We start from the raw sequence: 23,607 nt of genomic DNA on the forward strand, positions 1-23,607 counted from the left end.
AATAGGCTTTGACATACGATAATCGAGTACAGTGATCTGAAAGATCTATTACTAATAAATTCCACAGAAAGTCTAAATTACAATCTTTGGATGGTCAATCTACAGAGTATTCTCGATTAGGGATCATTAGAATAATCTGATTTTAATACAAAAACAAAAAATCTAGCAAAAGAGACCCTAGACCCCAAGAACTAATCCTTTCTCCAAAGCACAGCCAGGGCCTACTCAACACTTTGAGATTTGGCTTCAGCTGGCTGAGTGAGTTCCAAGCACAGTACAAAGATTTAAGGAAAATTCTTCCAGTTTGCAGTCCTATAAAGGACTGCAGTCAGATAAAATATTAGTTTTACTTGATATTGTAGTTTTGATTCTGGTGAAATACTTTTTCAATTGGAATTAGGTTGGCAAAACTACACTTCAGCAATATATACTACTATATGCATGCCTTTTTTTTTTTTTTTTTTTACACATTTTTATTCACCTCCTAAATTGGATGACTCGTTTGACAAGCTGATTAGCATTAATTTGCACTTCTGTTAGTGTCCATTTGTTCCAGTCAAAGCATATCATGAGATTTAAGTGGGGTGGGGGCAAAACAAAATAGGATGCCACTAACCTCTATTAGCCAAGTCTGAATTAGTCAAAACAGCAACACAAACAAAGTCTTTGCACACATTTCTTTCCACCAAATTAATTCTATTCAAGCCATCAAATTTGCAGCAGGCCTGACCTCAAGTCCGCTGAAGTCTCAAAAGAGACATCTTTGGATGAGAACAGGCATGAATTACAGATCGGAGGGGCTGCAGCTCTCTGGCAATCCCTGTAAAGGTCTCTGCTTGTTAAAAGGAAATAAAATTTAATAGTACTACTATGCATTGAGGTTTAGAAAAAAACTGTTTGGAATCCTTACAGCCCTGTCTAAAGCTCTTATACTAACATATAGATCAAAGAAATCAAATTGAAGTGAACTATGCATACATCTTTTATTTATGCATAAATTTTTCTACAAATTCTCACTAGGAATCCAATTCAGAAAGCTACTTCTCAAGGAAGGAATGCACTAAAATGCGCTCCAACTTCTTTTGCTGGATTTTTTTTTAAACTGAATCTGACCCTTGGTTTGCACTATGGCAATATATTTAACAGTTCAGACTCTTCTTAGGTACTTGCTATTCCAGCCCAACCTCTGAGCTATTCCACTCTGTAACGAGACAAAGGCCCCCCACTCTCTCTTTCTCATATAATATTTTACTAATAATTAAATCTCGTCTAGACTTTCACTTTTGAATAATGGAAAGACACTAGGCTGGCTGATAATGAAAGTATTTTAAAAGTTGAGAAGCTAAGGTATATATTTCAGATAATAATAGGTTATTAAAACTTATTTGCAGCATTAACCTGTAATCCATTGAAAGAATACCTAATCGGTTTCAGAAAAACTTTTCAACAGTTAAACTTCACATCTGATTGCAAGATCCTATATGTTCTAGGCTACAAATATTTATTTTGTTCAAGACTGAACTACAGGTTCAGTATAAAAACTATTACTTGGATATATCTTCTACACCACAACTTTTATGCCTTCTCAGGACATCAGTGATTTTCAGACTTTTGAACAGAGGCTAAAAATAATTAACGGTCAATAATTTTTTCCCCTCTTTTCCTTTGGTAGGACTTCTATCTCATCTTTCTAGGAGTGTCATTAATTAGCTCCTTTCAACCAATAAAAAAAAGAACATGAAACGTCCATTAAACATAGGCGAAATTGGACTTCAAAACTGAATCATGAAAATTAACCACTAGAAAGAAAGGAGCAAATTACTCAGGCTTGGCCAGCTAGTACATAAACAAATAGGAGGTTATGTTATAACAACAAAGTGAGATTAAAGACTAGAGCAGAGTACTTAGTCTTACGTACTACAGTCTTGCCTTATGTACTATTTTTGAAAAGTATGCTTAGTCTTGATAGAGACAGAACAAGAATAAACGTTTTTCAAATTTCCCACTTATACCTGAATGCCATACCAAACAGATATCACTTCCACATGAATAGACATCAGGAGTATTTGACTCATAGTAATTAATCTTTAAATTGATATTCACTTGAACAGTCCTTTCTTGCATTAGAACACAAGCATTTTATGGGAAGTTGTGGGAACTTCTGAAAGCGTGAATTTCCACTCCAAGATGAAGACACAACATCGCACATCAATTCCCTATACTCAGAGCTACCTTGAGTTTTGTGCATGGGCCCAAGGTACACTTCTCAACAACTGGTAACAGTGTTATTTTCCTTTCTATAAAGGAAAAAAAAAAAATACGAAGAATCTTAAAAACCACCACTACACTTGTGCCAAAGAGGCATCTTGTGTTTGAACTCACATCCTAGAAAAACTTTTGCTCCTGGGAGTTTCTCATTCTGAAGTGCTGGATTTTTGAACCTTTGCATTAATAAAACAATTTTCACATGAAATATGTTCTATTTTTTTTCCACTACAGCAGACCTTAGAAAGAAATGGTCTTTAGAACTTGTTTAAAACATGAAACATGTAAAATATATATGCAGTTTTAGTGAATTTAAGCTTGCATAGTTTCAAAGCTAATAATCCACTCATTTTCAAGACCTGAGCTTTTAAGTGCCAGCATGCAAAGCAAACCAAGAACCAAGTGTCTAGGCAGAACCCTTTGCTATGCTGAAGTGCTAACAGATAAGGAAGCCAGCTAGAACCAACCCCACCACCACAAAACAACTGCTTGAAAATAAAAAAAAAAAAAAGCAGCTTTTTGACCAAATATAAATGTGAAAAAGCGTGACTGACAATGTTCATTTTCAAAGCATTAAAAGTAGGATGAAGCAAGTGAAATAGAGCTTTTATTTATTACTGAGTTGAGGCTTTTATCATAAAATTGCAACAATCTTGTAACTTATCAAAAGTAGAGCTGCAAAAGCTGCAAAAACATTTTTCCTGGAAACGGCACGTCCTCCATAGCCTCTTTGCACACTGCTCTTTTGTTATTATTTGCATAAAGGCAAAAACACACTTGTCTTCTGCCAGACATACTTGTCCATGTAGTACCTGCTTTTCAAATAGCAGACACTCATCAGGCATCATCCAACACATGTGAATAGCAGTTAGGAAAACAATTCGGTTTTGATATGGAAATTTCTCTATTTGTTCTCATTCCATCCTGGGAGAAAAACAGATACTTTTGCACACTTGTCTGTGACTGAGAAAGAAGACTGAAAAAGCAGTAATTCAGCCTGTTAAACACAGGCTCAGATCTCAGCTCCGTGCCAACACTCTGGTCTGGAAGTAAGACCAGACTTCAAGGATTGCTCTTGTTAAAGCACTTATATAAATAGGAGACAGCCTAGGCTTTATTCTCAGTGTGAATATGCAGTAATGCAGCGCCTCACTACTTAAATTACAAAATACATATATATATATATATATATATCAGTTTTGTAGTGTCAGGAGTGTACCTCTTTCTTCCCCTTGTATTCAGAACCATGGATTTCTTTATAGACCCACTTGCAGAACGCAGAAGGCGGCACCGCATCACAGCTCCCTCCTCCACCCGATCATGTTGTTCCTCTTGGCTACGTCGAGTATTCTCTTCCACAGGTATTCTCCTCTAAATGAGCAAACCCACTAGTATTATAATAGATTTCCATAATTCGCTCTCAGATACAGAGCACTGCCCTATCCAGAGGGACAGTATACGTCATGTCTCCATCTATCCAAGAGGTTCCAGTGCCCTGCTCCACGGTAGCTCCTTGGTGCTGCAGGTGCCCTGCAACGGTTCCCCAACAAGCCAGCATCAACAGGAAGGCTGCGATATTCTGCAAGCCCCTGTTGTAATTCTACACGTACTATAGCCCTGAGGTGTGTATCTACAGCAGTTCGGTATCCTTTGCTCCCCTTTAGTTACTCTTGGAAATATTCGTGTAAGAAATAGTCTCTGTAGAAGAGTTCACATGGATTTGTTCCCACTACAACAGTTCTCAAACCAAGTTACTTGAAGCAATTCACTGCGAGGGAAGCATGTTTTTAAACATGCCCAAGTATCACTGTTCAAAAAAAAACAAAAGCATAGACACCACACCACCCAAACTGAACAAAGGAATACCGAAACTGATTTAGACAGCAATACAATGTAAGTCCCTGCCCTTCGTTTCACCCAGCATGATGTTTGTGATTCAGAGATGTAAATCTGTTAGCACGGATTTAGAAAAAGGCATGTTTAATAATCCAGTGTTTTGATGCAGCCTGCAGCTTCTTCCCATCTATGAATTCCTCTGAGACTTGACTGCCAGACTCATTTTTCCCCACAATTAGCATGACCAATGGCTTTTAAATTTCACATTAAAAGACAAATAGGAAAGTTAATCATCTGCCAACTATTTTTTCCAATTTTTTTTTTTTATGTCAAATTTAGTGGCCACAAAGGCTGTCAAATTGACTGTGGAGAAGTAATGACACTAGAGGGGATGCGTCCGAAGGTGCTGAAGGAGCTGGCTAGTGTCACCGAGACTGCTCTTTATCAGCTTTGAAAATTTGTGGCAAATGAAGGAGATCTCAAAGACCAGCTAATCAAGCATTACACTCATCTTCAAAAAGGCAGGGACTTTAGATCATGCAGCCATACCTCAGCCCCATCTTGGCAAAGCACAACACACAATTTAAGCAAGAGACTCCTGCCTGCACGTGGACACCAATCCATGTTACACAAACCCGTGAGCACAGAGGACAACTCCACACTTTGCTGATGTTAAAACACACCGACATCAAGTGTAACATAACCTGGGACACTCCAAAAGAGCTAGAAACACTAATTTCACTTAAGCAATCTGGAAAGAAAACAGTAGCTTCAACAAAGTGTAAAACTTACTTGAAGCCCCCCACACAAACACCATCTGCTCTTTTGCAGAAAGGTATAACATTTGAAATAACATTCTTTTCTCTTCCTCTTAAAACATGCCATCACGAAGAGAATAATTTTATTTATATAAAGAACCCACAAAATGAAGGTTCATAAAAACAGGAACATATGGCCAAATAATTCTGAATAGCACTTAGCATATTCATCCGTAAAATAAGAACTATAATGGGTAGATAAATGCACCCAAGCCTATTTGGAAATTGCTGGTATAAGGGTGGTTTTCTTCATTTTTTTATTTTATTTTAAGAATTTCTCACCTCTCACTCGATTTAGGTACTTCTCATTATGGTTTTGAGAAAGTCAGCCTTCTCAAACCACAGACTTTGCCTATACCAGCTGATAACACGCATTAACAATAGTCTTCAGCCTAAGTCAACGCATAAAAGGATTCCTTTCTTTCATAAAATTTAAATTTTCCATGGTCGTTATAAAGATAGATCTTGAAATGAATTTAAGATCGAACATGAATGTAACTATAAAGTAGAAAAGGTCGAGCCTCTGCAGAGCTACTTTGAACATAAAATAAAATGCTTGAATATAAACCCAAGATGAGATATAATAAAAAAAGGACTGAAGGAAAATATGAACACACATGCCACTTTCTGCCACTGTAAAGATGCAAACAGTGCCCGGCCAAGCACCTCTACCTTGCATATGCACTTGCACAGGATTTTCTGTAATGTTAGAATTGTTTTCTGTTTCTCAGCAGCACTTCATACAGCTAGCGTGCATTGGTTTCTAAGCCATTAACCACTTTTCACCGCATGGTTTCTTATTAGTAAGTGGCTTAGAATTTTTTGACTGAGCTGTAAGGAGGAAAAAAAAAAAACAAGAAAAAAAGAGGCAAAAAAACACTTGCAGACATCAACTCTTACCTGAATCAATACTACAACAACTATCTTACTTTCTCTTCAGCACATATCCTGAACCTTTCTGGATACTTGCACATTGTCACTTTAGAGACCAGCAGCACAATCACACCCAGACTCTCAAGTCTCCTTCCAACTACTTATAACAAGTGACGTCTGTCACTTGCTCCAATTTGCTGCAATATCAGAACCTGCTGGGCCTCACTGCATTCTCATCAAACCTCTGGTCACTGCTTCGATATCCTCAGGATTTTAAGAAAAACGACTAGTTCTACTCAATGATGTTAGTTAGCATGGGTCCTTTCCAGTTATTTCAACAATGCTCTCACTACACTGAAGGCTGATTCCAGAGATCTCCTCCAAGAAGCTGCAGCATATACAAGACAGTCATATCTGACTTGCACTTCAGCTTGATTTCTGCTCTTCCTGTCAAAATTCAGTGTCAAAAGGAGGCTTCACTACCCTGATCTAACATTTTCTTTCTTCTTATGCTGCCTACAATTCCACTAAGCCAAAGACCTGAAAGTATCACCTGCTAGAGGCATGTAAACCTGAGCACGCTGCAAGCCTCAGAACATTCCTGCTGGCTCCTCACTGCAGGAGCTAATGCATTATAACACAGATTTTCCCGAAATCTCCACGGGTTCTGCAAATCCCTCCTTACAAACCCCGCAATGATTTCCCCCACACACGCGCGCATCAGGCTCTGCTGTGAAGCAGCCAGTTGTACTCAGCAGTTTTCTAAAGCAGCTCGAGTGCTCTCTTCTAGGAAAGTTACTCCGTGACAGCACAATTTTTTATTTCGCATTTCTTTCAGATTCTGGACTTCAACCACCTTTATCTTGACGGTGCTTTCATGAAATCTTGTGAAGAATCTTAGCACCTGGCATGTTCATCTACTACTGCTGGATGATGGTCAAGACATGCTAACGAAGAAATCGGGTGTAACAGCATCTTTCCATCGTTGAAGAATTTTGTTGCCAACAAGACTTTAGATATTCTGTACTAAAAATTGAACTATGTCCATTGCCTCCATTTATTTTAGACGTTTTAAGTCTTGACTATTAGCTCTGCTCCGATTCCAACAGTACTCTGTGTTTATAAAGAACCATAATTTATGGGTTTCTTTCTATACAGATTCATATATTAAAATACAGAAAGACCACTATGATAGTCTACTCCAACTTCCATAAGACAAGGTCATACGCCCTCAATTATTTCCTATTTATCTTAAAGGAAAAATATCATATTTGAATTAATATTTTCTGCTGATGAATATCCCACAATAATCTGCAGTAAATTACCCTCACTGCTGAAGATGTGTTTCTTACTTCAGTTGCTTATTTTAGCCAACAGACCTTGTTATACCGCCAGATTCTGCTTTATCACACAATTTCTGTTCACAGTGCACACACTTAAACATTGCAATCAAATCTCTCCTTGCCTTTCTCTTTGATATTTAATGTATTGAGCTCTTGGAATTTCTCCCTCTATTGCCATCCCTTGTTCATTCTTGCAGCTCTTCTCTGAATTCTGACTTTAACAACCACCTTGAAGTCTGAACACCGAAATTGACAGACAATGCTTAGAGTGATCTCATTAAAGTCAAGTACAAAGATGCTGTATGTTTTCTGCTCAGTCACATACAACTTGGATATTCAACTTTTCTCAAGATTTCCATAAATTAATCCTATTTACATGGAAAATAGCAAACTGAGAAGCTCATAAACAAAAGAGATCAATGGAACAGGCCCAACAATCCTGCCAGTTCAACCCCTCCGAGGTCTCTTTCACATTTCCCTTTCCCCACACGCATATGTATGGGTGGCGTTTCCCTTTCAGTTTCAAGCAGAAGCCACAGAAGAATACTGATGGCTGAGTCCTTTGGCTTTGCATAAGGGAAGAATGCTTCGCTTACTGGTACAGAGTCCAGAGTCAACCAGTCCAAGTTAAAAGCAAAGGCTTACTAAGGTCCACAGCCAATGTCAATAAAGTCAGGATGTTATCTTCAGCTCTAGTGTTTTCTCACATTTACCTGTCTCTGGCTCCTGCACGTATCCTGTGCTGCTCAGATTCCCACAGAACTGCAAGCACATTTTGACAAGAAACCAGAACAAGCAGAGTTTATGAGCCTTTATTTTGTTACTTGCTGACGAAGTGTTCGGACATTCAAGCCTTCGGGTTTTTTCCTGCTAGATTCCAGCTGAACAACAGATCCCATGGCTAACAGAGGGCTCACAGGAGGTTGCAAGAGCTTGATGTGATTTTTTGCTCTACAGGAGCTATCCGCTTACCAGAGATGAACAATGACCTCTCCTAGTTCCCTGCACAGAAATGTTAACCAAGCATATGCATAAGCAGTAGATGCACATTTGAGGAGAAACAGTACTTCAGTATTCTAAGACTCTACAAATTTGGTGCATTGTTTTCATCAGACTGTCAGAACACAGCATTGCTTCTCACAGAAGGCAATTTTCTACGTCAAATTTCAACCCTCAAACATTTTGGCAATGCAGTTAGGGTACATGAAAGCTTTAAAGAAAATTAAAGGGGGGCAGGGGGAGAAGAGCAGAATATTTCTCCTTGTTTCACTTCACTGAGTACGTAGTGGGAGTTTAGGAGATGGTGTCGGGGGGGGGGGGAGTTGTTTTGTTTTTTACTGTGAAACAGCGTAACTATGCTATTTTTCTGCTGGCATAATCTGGAAATCTAAAGCTTTAGAATTCAAAACTAGCACTCATTTGGAAAAAAAAAAATCACCACCAACAAAAATATATATACTCCACACAGCTCTGATGAAGAGATGCACAACCACAGCAGTCCAGAAGAAAAAAGCACTTACTTGAATGCTCTAGCAACCTTAAATTTATCTTCTAAAAGCTTAGATTAAACAGAATACGACAGACAACAGGCCTGGAAGATTGATTCAAAAAAGCCACTTCTTCCAACAACTCATATGCACAACAAAAGTGAAATCCCAATGAAAACAACAACTGCACCACTGTTTCACCACACTGCAGGAAGAAATACAACGTTGCCACCCCAGAAAGGATAAACATTCATATCTGTTCTGTATCCCACAGCTGGATATTTGCGTGATTAATTACACCTATCTCCAGGAAAGCATTATGACCCTTGTTTTTACAAACAAACAAATCAAATCGATCTGCACAGGTATGGGACTTACAGGGATCCCAGTTGTTTCATCACATTCAGAGCCATCTATCAACGACTTCCTCATGTTACACAGCATGCTTCTGGTAAATGTAAACATGTATATGTATGTGCCTAAACACCAAAACAAATGTTGGGGGGGGGGGAACAGACTAAGCACTGATCAGTAAGGAAACACATTCTACCACAAGAATGCTATCTTGGCCAAAGAGCACTTAAGAACTCCACTGAAAAAGTTTGAGGATCTAGATGATGTCTGTTTGACAGATTAGCCATAATGAAGACGTACAGCGCACATCCCCTGGAGGGTTACATGTGCATCACTAAGCACTACTCTTCGGAAAGAAATCTGCTTATCAAGGGAGAAAAGAACACTTTAAGGTTCTATTTTTTTCCAGCTTGTATTTATGCCTAGAGGTTATTTAAGAAGGGGAAAAAATAATGCAGGTATGTACCATACTAAGCAACAAGCTAAGACATTGGCTAAGATTAACAGGGCGGGAAGTCATATGATGTAGCATGACTACTGAGAGCTGCTACCACTAAAAATCTGCAGCTTGTGACACTCACATGAACCACGATTTTATTTATTGTTTAAACCTATTTAGATAAGTCTGGTATTTTTACCACTTAACCCTTTTTTCTGCTTTAGATAAATGCTCCAGACTAACCTCTTCAAAGCAAACAAAATAGCCTCCCACTTGTCCAAGCAGAAGTATTGCACCACTATCAAGCAAACTGGTCTGTTAATATTGTCTCGGCTAACATCTTCAACAACGTAAAATTGTTCCCTAATGTTTATACCTGAAGGATGAGAAAAAATTGTAAAAGTTTAGATAGACGCTTAAAAAAAAAAAGTGATGCAACTTGGAGAAAAGTGTTTCTGCAAGATGTTTGTTTGTTTTCCTTAAGAAAAATATTTTGCGTATAGCTCAGCAGTACTAAAAAGTTACAACTGTAGAAAACCACAAAAGGTCTGCTACAGAAGACCATTCTCTGGCTTGTTTCAAGAGACTGACTTTTAACGTCATGGTAGATTATCATATCGTTAAAACATGCAATCCAAGACTAAAACTCAGAAGATGCTCAGTCTTCATTTTGTCGATCCCAGAGATAAATGCTAAATTAATGGATGCATTGGGACTCATATGAGAGCTCTTTAGATTAAGATTCTAAAAATATATATCGCATTGCTTGAGATACAGGACTCTGGCACTGCTACAGTATCAGTCATCTAATGCTTTCCATATGTTCACCACGGAACAAATACATTTGCCTGTAAATGCAAGAACTACGTACCAAATAATAAATAAGGCAACATGATACAGGCTGTTCACATTAGGACAGAATCTAAATTCTTTATTTCTTCCCTGAATATTACCGTCCAGATGACTCAGCAACAGCACTGTAAGTTTCCACTGAAGTCAGCGAGATGCCTCAGCACCGTCCACAAGTGTCAGCTCCATTTTAATCCCAATTTTGAGGCCATCTCCGTTAGGGCAGACTATGCAGCATCCTGCTGAAGCCAAGTGGCTCCACCAGGATGGAGATGCCAAGGCACCGGGTTATGCTGCAGGACTAAAACCAACGCTGTTCGGTATTGAAACCAATGGAATTGCCCATTGGTGTTTCAGATAACCCGAGCGCACCCAAAACGAATGGGGCAACACGCCCTCACCCAGCTCATCCTTTTGACGGCTCCCAGAAAGTTTTCAGGATGTCACATCGCTGTTTGCTTGGCCGGCTTTTAACATTTAACAGCTCTGAGGAACCCACACGAGCCAGTTCCCAAACCTACCGGAGCCCAGATTTGCGTTAAGCTTCCCCGAGCAGACAGCAGAGCCCCCCAGCACCCCGAAACCACCAGCACGACCCCGCGGTGCCCGCTCACCTCAGCCTCGCAGCCCGAACGGCGGCTCGGGGCTGCTTTTTGTTATTATTATTATTTTATATATAAAAAATGTGACTTCGGAGTTAAGTTTAAACCCCTCGCGGAGCAGCCCCGCTTCAACCCAAGCGCGCCCCAGCTGACAGCCGAGCTCTGGGGGGGACGGGACGGGACGCGGGGACCGGTGCAGCGGCGGCCCGGCCCCCGCCCCGCCGCCTTCTTCTTCCTCCTCCTCCGCCCCCCTCCCGGTGCCCCCACGCCGTTACCTGCCCGCCCGGTGCCCCGGCGCCGTACGGCTGCCCCGCGGCCGGTTTTCAGCAGCCGTAAAGCGGCGCCGCGCAGCCGGCCGGGGCCGGGGCCCGCGCTGGGCCCCCCGGGTGTGGAGCCCCGGCTGTGGGGCCCCGCCGGGCCCGCCCCAAGGGCGCCTCCATGGCCGGTGTGAGGGCCCAGCGAGCCGGGGACACGGGGGGGAGGAAAAGCACAGCAGGGTTTTGGGAGTCCCTGAGCCCGGGGTGAGAGGTTTTCCCCTCGCTTCAGGGTGTAGGGGCACGGCCTGGGATGAGTTCAGTGGTGTGCAAGCCCTGCCTTGAGGCTCCTTGAGGATAGTTAGGGACACACGTGTTTTTACACAGGTACAGGTTATGTGATAAAAAAAGTGGGATGCCAAGGGCCAGGCGGGACCCAGGCAGCCCTCACGCCAAGCAGGGCGGCCAGGTGGGTGATACACAGCCATCCGCAGCTCCGACACCAGCACCTGCCAGCTTCCCCCTGCACAGGTCTATAGGTGGTTAGCTGCCGTAATTAGACCGCTTTCACAAAGCCTCTTAATGTCCACGGGTCAGGTTTGATCTGGAATACAGCCCCATTACAATACTGTGTTCTCATAAAATGGAGTTACCTCAATACAGATTAATGACTTAGTTCTGCTTGGGAGCATTCTGGTGTTCATTCTGTCCTAAATCTACAATTTGTCCTGTAATCCAGGATGCTGCTATATAAGCTACAGAGCTCAGCTGTCTTCAAAGGCAGGCAAACTAACAGCCTGTTAAATTTCACTGTCTGAAGTCAGGGTTAGTATTGTTTAGCCTAAGAGAATTAGCAATAGAAACATTCTTCTTATAAAGGGAAGATGCGTCAAGCAGCATTTCCCAGGATGGACATGTATAACATATCCCCACCCATGGAGAGAAAAAAGCCTCACAGTTCGGAGGTTTTCCCTATTGGATGATGAAAGAGCTACTAATAAAGAAAATAAAAACATCTTAACCCAAGAGCTACTGCAGAGAAGGCAGAAATAGTCTTTCAAGTCTCCCATGCATGCGGTATGAATACTAAAAAAAAAAATAGCAGATTTCAGGTGTTTATAACAGAAGTAGCTTCTGCTAATAAAGTATTAATGGGAAAGTCTGGTTGGACTGCTATAGCTCTGAAAGCAATTTCAGAAAGCACAGAGCAATGCAATCACTGAGGAGCAGGTGAACTAATATACAATCCTCATTAATGAAGCAGTTTTCCCAACATTAAGCAGAAATAAAACTGCAACTTGAGGCTTACTTTTCTTGCCCAAAGGACCAGGAATTTATCAAGTATTTAGGTGTATAAACAAATTTACTCAGAGCTTGATTCTTCAGTTTTTATTCACATTTTTCTCTTCTCCTGTTAAGATAATTTCACCTTTGCTCCTTCCTACACCCTACCAACCAAAAAGGACTGGCAGTTTAGAGCCATAGCTATCTACTGTCTTTGTTAGTCACACCTTACATTCAGAGTTGAGTTTGCTGTGCCACATGGCTTGACCTAATTGTTCCTGCTGTCTGAAAGGCTGAGACTTAAGTTCAAAACAGTTTTTCTACTGCTACAGTTCTGCATTTTCTTGCTTCAACTGTGAAGCAATTCTAGGTAGCACAGAGTCTGGCATAACTGTGAGCTAACATGGCAACAGAGGAATAGTCTAAGACTAATTCAGCATGCCAGCTCTTAGTCCAGTCTACCTATTGTATCTGGACCCTTGTGGGAAAGCAATCGAAGGGCTTCCTCTGCCTGGAGCCTCATGCCTCCACTGCACCTTAGTCAAATATTCCTGGATAGGCCTCTTAGTTTGAACAATGGCAAGAAGTCACTCAAATCTAAAGTTTCATTGCACTTTTCCTAAAACCAGCAGGTAAACTGAGCTGCCCAAATCCCTGCCTGCTGCCATTTTAAGAGCTTCTCATTTCCCCTAATATTTTTGCCTGGAATTGGCTTTCCCCTTGGCAATGAGGAAAACAAGTATGCTCTTTCCATTGTAGCAGTATTGCCAAAAAGGAGAAGTTTGAGTCAGTTGGCAAGGAATTTTTTTTTTTTTTTTTTTTTTCTGGTGGGGAATCATGACCACACACTCCAGAAATTAATCACGAAGAAGCAAGCGATGTCTAAGCATCAAGGAAAACAAACAGATTTGCTCTACAAATTAAAAAAAAAAAAAATCTAAGATTTTGCAAAATGTAATTGCCTAATGTGACATGACTGGAAAAGGACATGCAGGACAGTCATATATAAAATTATACCTTTCATAAAGCTCTGCTGAAAGAGGAGAATGCATAAAAATAGTACGACCATACAACAATGAACTATGCACATACATCTCACCTTAACAAAATTATCTCAGGTAACTTGGAAATGTTCAAGGAAACATGGAAAAGTAACACTGGAGACTTCACTAATTTAAGACATTTATTTGTTGGTCTTGAGATACTGCATTAGGCAGAAAGTTTCTGCTTTACAAAAAGGCTAGGATAAAAGGCATCAATTTAATGTTTTTAACTACTAAATTTGAATTATTCACAAACATAACCTTGTTTTTCTCTGTAAGTTAATGGTGGCTAGGTAGTTGGCTTTTTGTGTGTGTGTGTCTGTGTTTTGTTTTTAAAACCAGCCTGCTAAATGACTTAGCTCGAGCAGTTACATGAAGCTTAGGTGCCATCTTGTGGCTACATCACAAGATGCTTTTTCAGGTCATATAAAAAAGAAATACCAATATAGAAATCTCATTTATAAAACAGTTTACAAACAATAAGGAAAATCATCATAATTTATGCATTTGTGGACTGACTGAAAATTATCTTTGAGTCCTTCCTTGAGGACATGGATCAACCTTGTTGGCAGGACTGTACTCCACTGCAGGATGAGGGCGTTCAAACTAATTTTAAAGGTGTGAAAGGGAACTACGGTCCTGCCCCTTACCATCCACTTTTGCAGTATTTAATCAAGTAAGCTATTGAGACCGACAGGACTTGTAGGCATGACTGGAATGTCAAGTCTTGATTCCTTACATAGGTTAAAGACACTACACTTTCAAATAAAGAAACCCCACCTGGATAAACGAGAACTTAAATGCCATTAAAAGTATCGGCAAAATGTAGTTTGAAGGTCTAAAACTTTTTTTTTATGAGCTTCTTATACTGAGGAATTAATTGGATATATCTATTTTACAAAACTAATCCATGATTCAGCAAGAAATTTAATGAAATGAACAGACAGAACAGCTGCCAAGAGTAGTCATTTTAGACCTAGCAACCTTGGAAATGACCTTTTAAATAAAGAATTTGGAGAAGTACACTACAAAGCAACAAGAAGTATGTTCTCTGCCTATAACGTTGACCGACAGGAATAACATCTAAAGGATTAAGACATTACATGTATCAAGCTTGCTAGAGCTGTTTATTACATACAAATAATCCTAAACATTGACCATACCTACCTCAACGCACATCCCAATGAGTGGTTAGCTCTGGTTTTGTTCAGTATTTTTCCAACTCACTGTACACTGAAGAACTCTGATCCACTGAAGCCAGCATGGAACTGTGCAATATTATCCAAGTGAGAAAAAATAAAATAAGGCCTAGAAGGCTAGTGCGGCCTATCCAAGTACTTAGAAAAGGTTAACTGAACAAAGTAATGCAACCTATTTAGACAACTCTATTTATTCGTTATACCATAAGCATTTAACTATTTCCTAAGAAACGAGGGCATCTGAACATACATGCTTTACAAAATTGGAAGAGTGTCAAATTTTTGTTGACCTATTTAGGCCGTACGCAGCGATGCAAGAGAAGTATGATCTGCAATTAGACTGGAGGGTTTTTTGTTCCTTGATCTTTTGAAGTGGAATAACTTCAGGAAAAGCAGGTGTTTCTGATTTTATTGTAGCTTAAGTTAAAGTAGGATTCTTCTTGTAAAAGAGAATACTTCTTACTTAGTAGAACTATCACATTTTCTTTTAATTTCAAGTTGGAGAAATTTAAAGTTAAGCGAAGATCATTTCTCATCCACGCATTCTGCAGCGGACTTAAAAATAAAAAATAAAATAAAACAAAAATAGGCTCCTCCTCTCTCCCCAGCCTCCCAGACTGTCCATCCCAAGCACACACTCCATTCCTCTTTCAATTTACAAGTATGGAAGAGCAAGGTGCTTCACTCAAGAATCATTTCCATGCCCACAGTGGCCCCAGGACACTTCAAGGAATGTTCTCCCACTAAATAATCTGCATAATGTTACTGTTGCTTAAGCTGTTACAACAAACAAAAATGGTCACTTTTGAATTACTGAGAAACCCAGGAAGTACCATCGATTCCCATGAAGTCCTTGAGACTGTTACAGGCATTTTCACAACACTACTAAAAGCAAGTTTCTTCTGTCACTGACTCAGTAAGATCAGGCTTTGGAGTTCCTAACAGGAGTCTTGAATATATGAAATTAGTTCAGAGTGTATATTTCAAGATGTTCGTAGGCCAACTCACAAAAGAGATGTAAATGAATGAATATAAACCAACATCACTAACAAGCAGGTCTCCACAATACTCAAGGTTGTTTCACAGAGAAGTCAGTTCTTAATGATAAAGCTTATAAACACACGTTACAGAGGAGAAAACATGCCTCCTACTTTTTTAATTATTTAAAAAATAATCACATCACTGGTGGGTTTTAGAAGGTGTTTGTGAATTGAAACAGAAAATGAGACTGCAGAACCTGAGCCTTAATCCTCCAATTTAATTTCCTTTAATCTTGCTCATAGAATATAACCTCTTTTTTAGCTATCCAATTTTCCACCAAAGCCCAACCGTTTCAGATCCTCTTATGCCTTTTTTTTACCACGAGGTACATGCATTGCCCTTCTCCAGGCAGCCTTCCCCCCTTCCCAGGTTCCTCCACCTCACGTTCAACACACCATTTGGCTTCTAATCCAGGATGGCTAACAACAAAACTAGAGCAGGAACAGAAGACGTAGCATTGGAAGTGGTCATTTGGCAACCTGCAGGGCTCACACTTACAGCAATACTCTGAGCACAGGTAGGGTGGCTAACACAACATTAAGACTAAATAAAAGACAATTTATATTCACCCCCATTGAGGTTTGAAGCTGGGATAGGTAATTTGCTCCAAATGCAAGAGGAACACTACAGTCTTTAGTGCTCCAGGCTTTTCTGGGTCTTGATCATTTAACTCGTCATGGGGTTTCTTCACTCAACCTGACCTCCAGTTGTATTTGGACAAAAAAGAACTTCTGAAAGGGACTGTGGGGAGAAGGAGAAAACCCTACTTACATAATTGGTTTATTTTTATCAGGAACTGCATTACGGTCAGTACTAAGCAAGAAAAGATACTGAAGCAAAACAGCAATTTTAAAACCCATACAAACGTAAAAGTATTTATTCTTCATTAATCAAAGCATTTCATTTTAAAACAACAACCTTAGCAAAATAAGGGAGAACCTAAAATCCCCAGTGGCTTAGACACATTCCATTTGGTGTGATAAAAGACAAAGACCCACATATCTTACAACATGTAATTTACTTCAGAGGACAGTAGCTTACAGCCTATGATTTTAATGATTGTCCTACAACTGATCATTTTGTGAAGTACCAAATAAAGTGCACTTAAACTAAATATTATCCTCTTACCCTTCCAGAGAACAGTATTTCATTTAAGCCATTCAGATAAAGGTAGTTTTGAGGGTTAGTGGTAGATTTGAAAGCTTGTTCAGTTATTTGAGCTCCAAGACCTAGGTCTTATTTAGCCTAGTTCAACCTTTCTAAAAATTCTCATGAACTTTAAAAATCATATTTATATCTATATATGCACACATATACAAACACATGTATATACACATACACACACGTATATATACACATATATTGCTATAGGGCCTAGTTTTGATTTTGCATATACCAGTACATGTTGAATCAAGACAAACTTCCCACAGAGGAGAATCTTAATCTTTTACCACTCAAAATAATGATACTGCCAGCACTCATAATAGGAGAAACACATACACGGCCTTTACTCAAAAATGCTACGATTTGCCCTTACAGAATTAATTGAAGAACTGACATCTGAAAGAGCTCTCAATCTCACAGGACTCATTTTCTCTTTACTCATTCTGTACCAACTTGAAAGATAGAAACATTTAACAGAGACTGTTCCCCAGACATGCATTGTTTTTACTAATATTTTCACACCGTGGTATAGCAATCCTGTCCAAAATCTCACGGCAAGCTGTATCTTGAACATAAAATATATACTGTGCCAGCAGAGAAAATTGTCTGTTTTGCTCTCATCTCCTAGACATATCAGTGAATACCAGGAAAGAATGTCAGATATGCTCATCAGTCACAAATAATTACAGATCCCTATCATCATTGTTTTTCTCCACAATCACCTTATCTCTGACAAGACATAAAAAAAAACAGTCTACAAGTTACGGGAAGGATTCATCCCAGCAAGTTGACTGCCACAGAGGAAAGAAAAGAATAAAAATGTGTTGACCAAGTGTTACTTATGAACAGAAAGGAACCTGTTGTTTTCTTTTATTTTTAAATCAACATAAGCCTAACTAGCTTCTAAAAACCTCTTTGCATTTGCTTTTTCAAGGCTTCATCTCATTTTCAAGATGACACCTACAGATGTTTTCTTGATGTAGTTTGTGATTATTTTTCACGACTGTTTAAACTGATAAAAACAAATATTCCAATAAAAGTCCCAAGGAGGGGAAGCTTTACCCAGTGATCCATGAGGAGGGTCACTATGCCAAGTGCAGTGCTTCCCTATTGAGGTATCTAATTAACTATAGTATTGAAATGACCATATGGAATGTATCAGTAGTGGAAAGAAGTTATAACTTGAAAGAAATTATCACAAGAGATTCTAAAACAAGGAAGGAAGGTGAAAGTTGTAAGAAGGTATCTGCTGAATATTTAGAATACCGGGACATGAGTCATGTATAGAAGGGGAGCGTATTGAGAGAGTCTATGGAAAGAAACCAAACAGCTTATAAAAATAGTGGGGCAGTTGAATAGCTCAGACAAGTCACAGCAACATAAGATTTTAAACCCTTTCTATTTAAGACCAACTGCAATGGCCAGATGCTGCTCTGTGTTTATTTTGTTCTGTATTTTCGTTAGTCCCACTAGAATATAAGCTCTTCCAAGCAGGGCCTGCCTGTTTGTCACCTCCCTTCCTCCCCCCATTATACAATAATGGGTACACACAAATAGGGGTTATACTTATGTTAAACCTCTCCCTGAACTGAAGCAGGCTGATTAAATAAGAAAAAAAATAAGAAAACGCAGTATTTTTATTTGTGTGTGTGTGAAAACTATAGTTTTCACATAAATCAACAGAATCAAGGACATTTCAATTATAACTCACCAGGGGACAGGTGTGAAAAATGAAATATTCACAAAATAATCATTAAGCAAAACCACATTCTAGCAGGAGCAATAGGCTCAGCCCCTGGTGAAACTGTTGGGAAGCAGTAAGTCAAGTCATTAGCCCTCCTATTGACAGGAACAGAACCTGTCCCTACTGTTCTGAGCACCAGCAGATGACTCTAGCATATGGCTTGCATTGCAAGTTCTTGGTATAGCTCGTTTTCGCTGTGCAGAGCCAAGTGAAGATAACAGGTCAACGCTGATTTCCATTCCAGGCCCTCGTTGCTTTCACAGATCCGCAGAGAAGCATTACCCGCCGTACAGAGACCGTCACGCTGAACTTGAATTGCTTCCTTGCACCTGCTCAGAGTCATGCTTGCAAAAGCTTGCACATTTCCTGTTCTGCTGCTGTCAGGAGGCCTGTCCCTGCCATAATTCAGACCCAAGTATCTAAGATACAGGAAAATGCCAGAGTTCCGTGCCCTCTTTGCTGTTTCCATGGTCATTCCTGCCCACATCATGGGCTGTACCCACAGAAGAGCAGGTTATGTTACACAGCAGTCTTATGTAAAGCATTCAAAAAGCCACCTCTTAAATCTGTACCCAGCTTAGTGAGTAGTGTGAACCCTCTGTTAGGTTAAAAAAGAAACCCGATGTTCAAGTATTTTATTTGCATTGCCATAGAAGAACACATAGCATGCAGGAATGAGACAGTGAACTGCCCCATTTCAAAGGTGCTTTTAGGTGATTGGCATAGGATGGAGTATGCCTGTTAATACCCTGTTGCAATTATACCTTTACAGGAGAAACATTTACATGAGTGAGAACAAAAAGCCATGCAGTAAAGTTCATTCTATAATTTGGTAGCTGGAATTCTTCAATGTTTTCCAAAGATACGCCCAAGCAAAGTGTAACAAAGGGAGTCAAATAGTATAAACACCAAAAGATAACTGCAAACCTAGTAAGACACCAGAATTTTATCAAAATCATATCTGCTTCTATCACTGCTAACCCATTTGTCGCATATAGCTAAAGTAAAGTAACGGCAATAAAAAAACCCAGATTAAAGTGGATAAATTAGAGGAGGGTGTTTGTCCGGGGCTTAGGTTTTCTTTAAAGCACAGCCTGTACCCGATTTACTTGTCCTAATGCAGACCAGTGTAAAGAATATGTTATTAAACCTTTTAATTTCAAACACACTTCTGTGATTGCAATTTAAATGAAAACACATGACTCTGAATCCCACTTGATCTCTTCGCACTAGTGCTGGCAGTGCACAGGCTTTCATTCTAATCAGGATAAACAAATCCATAGCTGAGGCTGGTTAAAGAGAAATACATGCTTTATAAGAAAATCTTGCCTTTTTTTGTTTTGTTTTGTAAAATGCTGGGCAAAGGGTAAATTACTGAGCAGTGACTTTAGACACTAGCCTGAATAAAATCAGAAAGAGCTGAAATACTGTGAAGCAGAAGGGATCCAGAACAGACCTGATAGAGGTAGTGCTGCTTCAGTGCCTCGTATCAGATGGCAGAAAGGCTGGTTTAGTATTTTCATTGATTCTCATTTGAGTTGGTATTGTCTTGGGATATTAACAGTTTTTCTGTGGCCACAGCTTTGAAAACTAAAGGTGATTAAATTAGCTTTTAAGCAAAACACAACATACAACCTGCTAAGGTGGTAGCCTAAGTAGAACAAAGGACCTTTGCAGACTAACTTCTGCAGACACTCTGCAGGCTGAAGATGCCATCATATAAATGGTTTTTTACTGGTCTGGTTCACTTTCATACTGAGCACCAGTGCATGGAGCAAGACAATTTGGCTCTGAATGATCACGGTTTTTTTGGACTTGTGATGGTGTAGCTGGGTATTTCCAAGGATAAAGATGCTTTCAAAGCAGAATACAAATTGGAGTTCATCAGTGAAAGAAAATGAAAGGCTTATCAACAAGGTTGTCATTTCTAAGAAAAAGACAGATTTATTTATTTAAAGCACTATTCATGGGAAGGATTAGTCTCATACAGAACTAGTAGGAGAAGGCAGCAAGGACAACAAATGTCACGTTAAAGCAGATATATTTGCTATTGGGTCATTTAAATTGTGCCTGAAGGATAATCCCAGCAAGATGGGTATTTCAACTTCGTTTAGCAGCATCCCTAGCTGGGATAAGAAGGTCTAATCACTTTATTAGAACAACAATGTCATTAGAGGAGAATTTGGGAAGAAGCAGCTATATTTACCTTTTTTTTTTTTTAATAAAGGTTTAGCAGAAGAGCTTCAGCAGCCAGCTTGAAGCTGTAGATATTTATGATTTTAATCAAGAACTCTGACCTTGTGGTATGCAAAAAAGCTGACTGTGCAACAGACCAAGAGTTACACTGCAGTTGCCCATAAAAAATTAAAAAATAAAATACATCCTATATTTGTATTTTTCAGATCTCATGTTTTGAGAATGGCAGAACACAGCCCATTTTCTTTTGCACTTTAAATGCTTTAGAGCAATAGGCTCTTTACCTCCAGACATCATTCCTTTTTAAATAGCACCTAGAATTCAGATAACACAGTAGGATGCGTGCAGTTTGACCTTGCCTTTCATGCAGAGCTCCCGTGACCAGAACCAGCAGAGTCCGGGGCACAGGTAACAAACTACTTCATTGCAGCTTATCTCTTGCAGGGACAGCACTAATGTTCTGTTAGGGGATAAGTGTTGCAAACAGTTGTACTAATTAACTTGGATCAATTTTTTTTATATTGTTCTTTAGCTTCTTTCCCCATATAACCACCAACATCTGTAGCTGAACACGCAGTGTCGCTGGCTTCCTCTGTAGTGCTGCATTTTGATTTTTCTATACTGCAAGGAAAAATTATCAATAAGAACTCAGCCCTGTTCTCAAACATTGCACTGCTAGCTAAAGATTCTCCATCTAACTAAAAGCTATTGAGGGATCATAGCACCCTTGAACCAGGGATTTGGATGTCAAAAATTTGTCTTTAGTTCAAGCTCCAAGCTACGTGCCAGTTTTCCTACTGAAGGGTCCATAATAATATCTTGGAGTACATTGTAAGCAGAGGTGCCCAGAGCCCCACCCAGCTAAGCAGCACTGTTCTTAGAATATTAAGGTTAAAGCAAGGAATGCATAACATTCATAAACTGAGCAGAGATAACAGAAGTCAGATACTAATCTTTAAGAGATTGATAAAACTTGTTCTGGTCTTGCCTGTCACTTGATAGTCTCATGCTGTGTTTCTTGATTCTCCTTGCCATTTTTAGCAGAACTAGAACTGCATTTAAGAATATACCCAGAAAAAATATTGCTTTCCATAGCAGGGATAGAAAAGAATTCAGTACCAAAGTGAGAAGTTTGACATGCCCAGTGCCCAGTTTTTACCTACTAGGGGGATATTCTTCAACAGCTTGGAGTATGACTCTTAAGCTGATGATGGCATGGATCCAAAGCCATTCTACAGACTGCCTGGCTGGTCAGAAGGGGATATCCTGGGCTGAAAACATCATCATTATTCTTGATGGTCTGTCACTTAATAGACTGACATCAGTAGGCCACCATCAATAGCTGGTAGCTGCTCCTTCGGATCCCCCTCCTCATTTTCTTCATGGACTTGAAAGAGAAATGTCCGTGGACAAACATTTTCCTTTTTAAGCCCTTCCTACTCTAAAGTCACCCTTTGCATCAAAATGAACTGCAGCATGAATTCAGCCTGTTAAGATATGGCTTTCACCAACTACCATTAACTGAATATTTAAATCCACAAGGTCTCTACTACCGGAGCAAGTGCAACACTTGCATTTCTGGAAGCGAGAAATCAACCACTCTTCAGATGCATCTGCACTTATTGGTGCAGACAAGGTGCAAATTACACCAAGATACCAACCGAGGTAAATCAATATCTGAGTTGAAGAGCCTGCTCATCTGGTCTCACTGTAACCAGCTGTGCTGAGACTGAGCACTTACAAGCTCTTAAATACATACTGTTAGCAGTGATACAGGCACGTATCTGAAAAGCAAGCACAAGTCTTCTTAGCCTGTTGATTTTGCCTCCTCACACTTCTCTACCTGAAACTGAAGGGCAGTGAAGAGGCAAACAGATACAGTAAGCTGTACTGTAACTGTAGCATTAACACAGGGAAGGAGAAACAGGTCAGACCACAGGCAGTCACCCTTCTTTTCCCATTAATGCTTTCCCTTATATTTACAACTTGCCTTACACACTTTGAATTCACCCTCCATCAGCATCACTCACTGCTGACACCAAGTACTGTACCTCTATGGAAGCAGTGATGTAGATTACAATATATGCTACATCTGGATAGGTTAAAAATAAAGGTGCTTTACTTAACTTATTCTTGTCAAAAAATATTAGGAATAAGACATCTGACTTACCTTCCAACAGTATACTGAGAACACTATTTCTGAAATACTCTAAGCAGTAGTTTATAGAAACTGGATCTGATTTTAAGGAGGCAGAAAGCGACCGCATTGCCTTGTGCCTACTGCATTCCTGCTACCTAATTAATGTTAAAAACAGCATCTCCCCTGGAAGGTCAAAAGAAGATCCCCAGGTGCCTGGGCTACAGTTTGCAGTGCCTGCTGTGCTGCCCATGAGTCAAAAGGAAATCCGCACAGATGCACTGATTTTTTGATAAAATACTAGGTTATGAACCAAAATCTGTCCACCTGCCCCAGTAAGTGAGGAGAGGGGTGGGGAGGGACATTAAGACAAAAACAGCATTTAAGACAAAATGTTTAATTTAGATAGGGTATAAAAATTTCACTCAAAGCATCTCATCTTCTTAGAACTCAAATTTGAGTATTTCACACAGTTTTTCACGGGGATCCTTATTGTTCTACATACAGGTGGATCACAGGATAGCACAAGCTGGGAGGGACCGGGAAGGTTGTAGTCCCCTCTCCTGCTCCAAGCAGGGTCAGCGCTGGGGTCAGGCCATGTTGCTCAGAGCTTTATCCAGTCAAGCTCTGAAAATCTCCACAGGTGGAGACTACACAACCTCTCTGGCCAAACTCTGCT

The 23,607-nt window shown here is 39.8% G+C and overlaps 1 protein-coding gene across 3 annotated transcripts in view; it reads right to left on the bottom strand.

Annotated features, from left to right (window-relative positions):
• NAALADL2 (N-acetylated alpha-linked acidic dipeptidase like 2) overlaps nucleotides 1-23,607 on the bottom strand; it is a 438,092-nt gene that overhangs the window by 411,145 nt on the left and 3,340 nt on the right. Inside the window, exon 1 of one of the 3 annotated variants that reach the window (XM_035335005.1) lies at nucleotides 11,142-11,204. The exons of 1 other annotated variant lie outside the window; for it this stretch is intronic. The gene's annotated coding sequence lies outside the window, so the exon portion shown is untranslated. Of the gene's footprint in view, nucleotides 1-10,878; nucleotides 11,055-11,141; nucleotides 11,205-23,607 lie in introns of those variants that run through there. One more of the 3 variants, XM_035335007.1, reaches the window with a different exon arrangement.

Source organism: Oxyura jamaicensis, chromosome 9 (assembly GCF_011077185.1).
Source record: "Oxyura jamaicensis isolate SHBP4307 breed ruddy duck chromosome 9, BPBGC_Ojam_1.0, whole genome shotgun sequence".
Lineage (NCBI taxonomy): Eukaryota > Metazoa > Chordata > Aves > Anseriformes > Anatidae > Oxyura > Oxyura jamaicensis.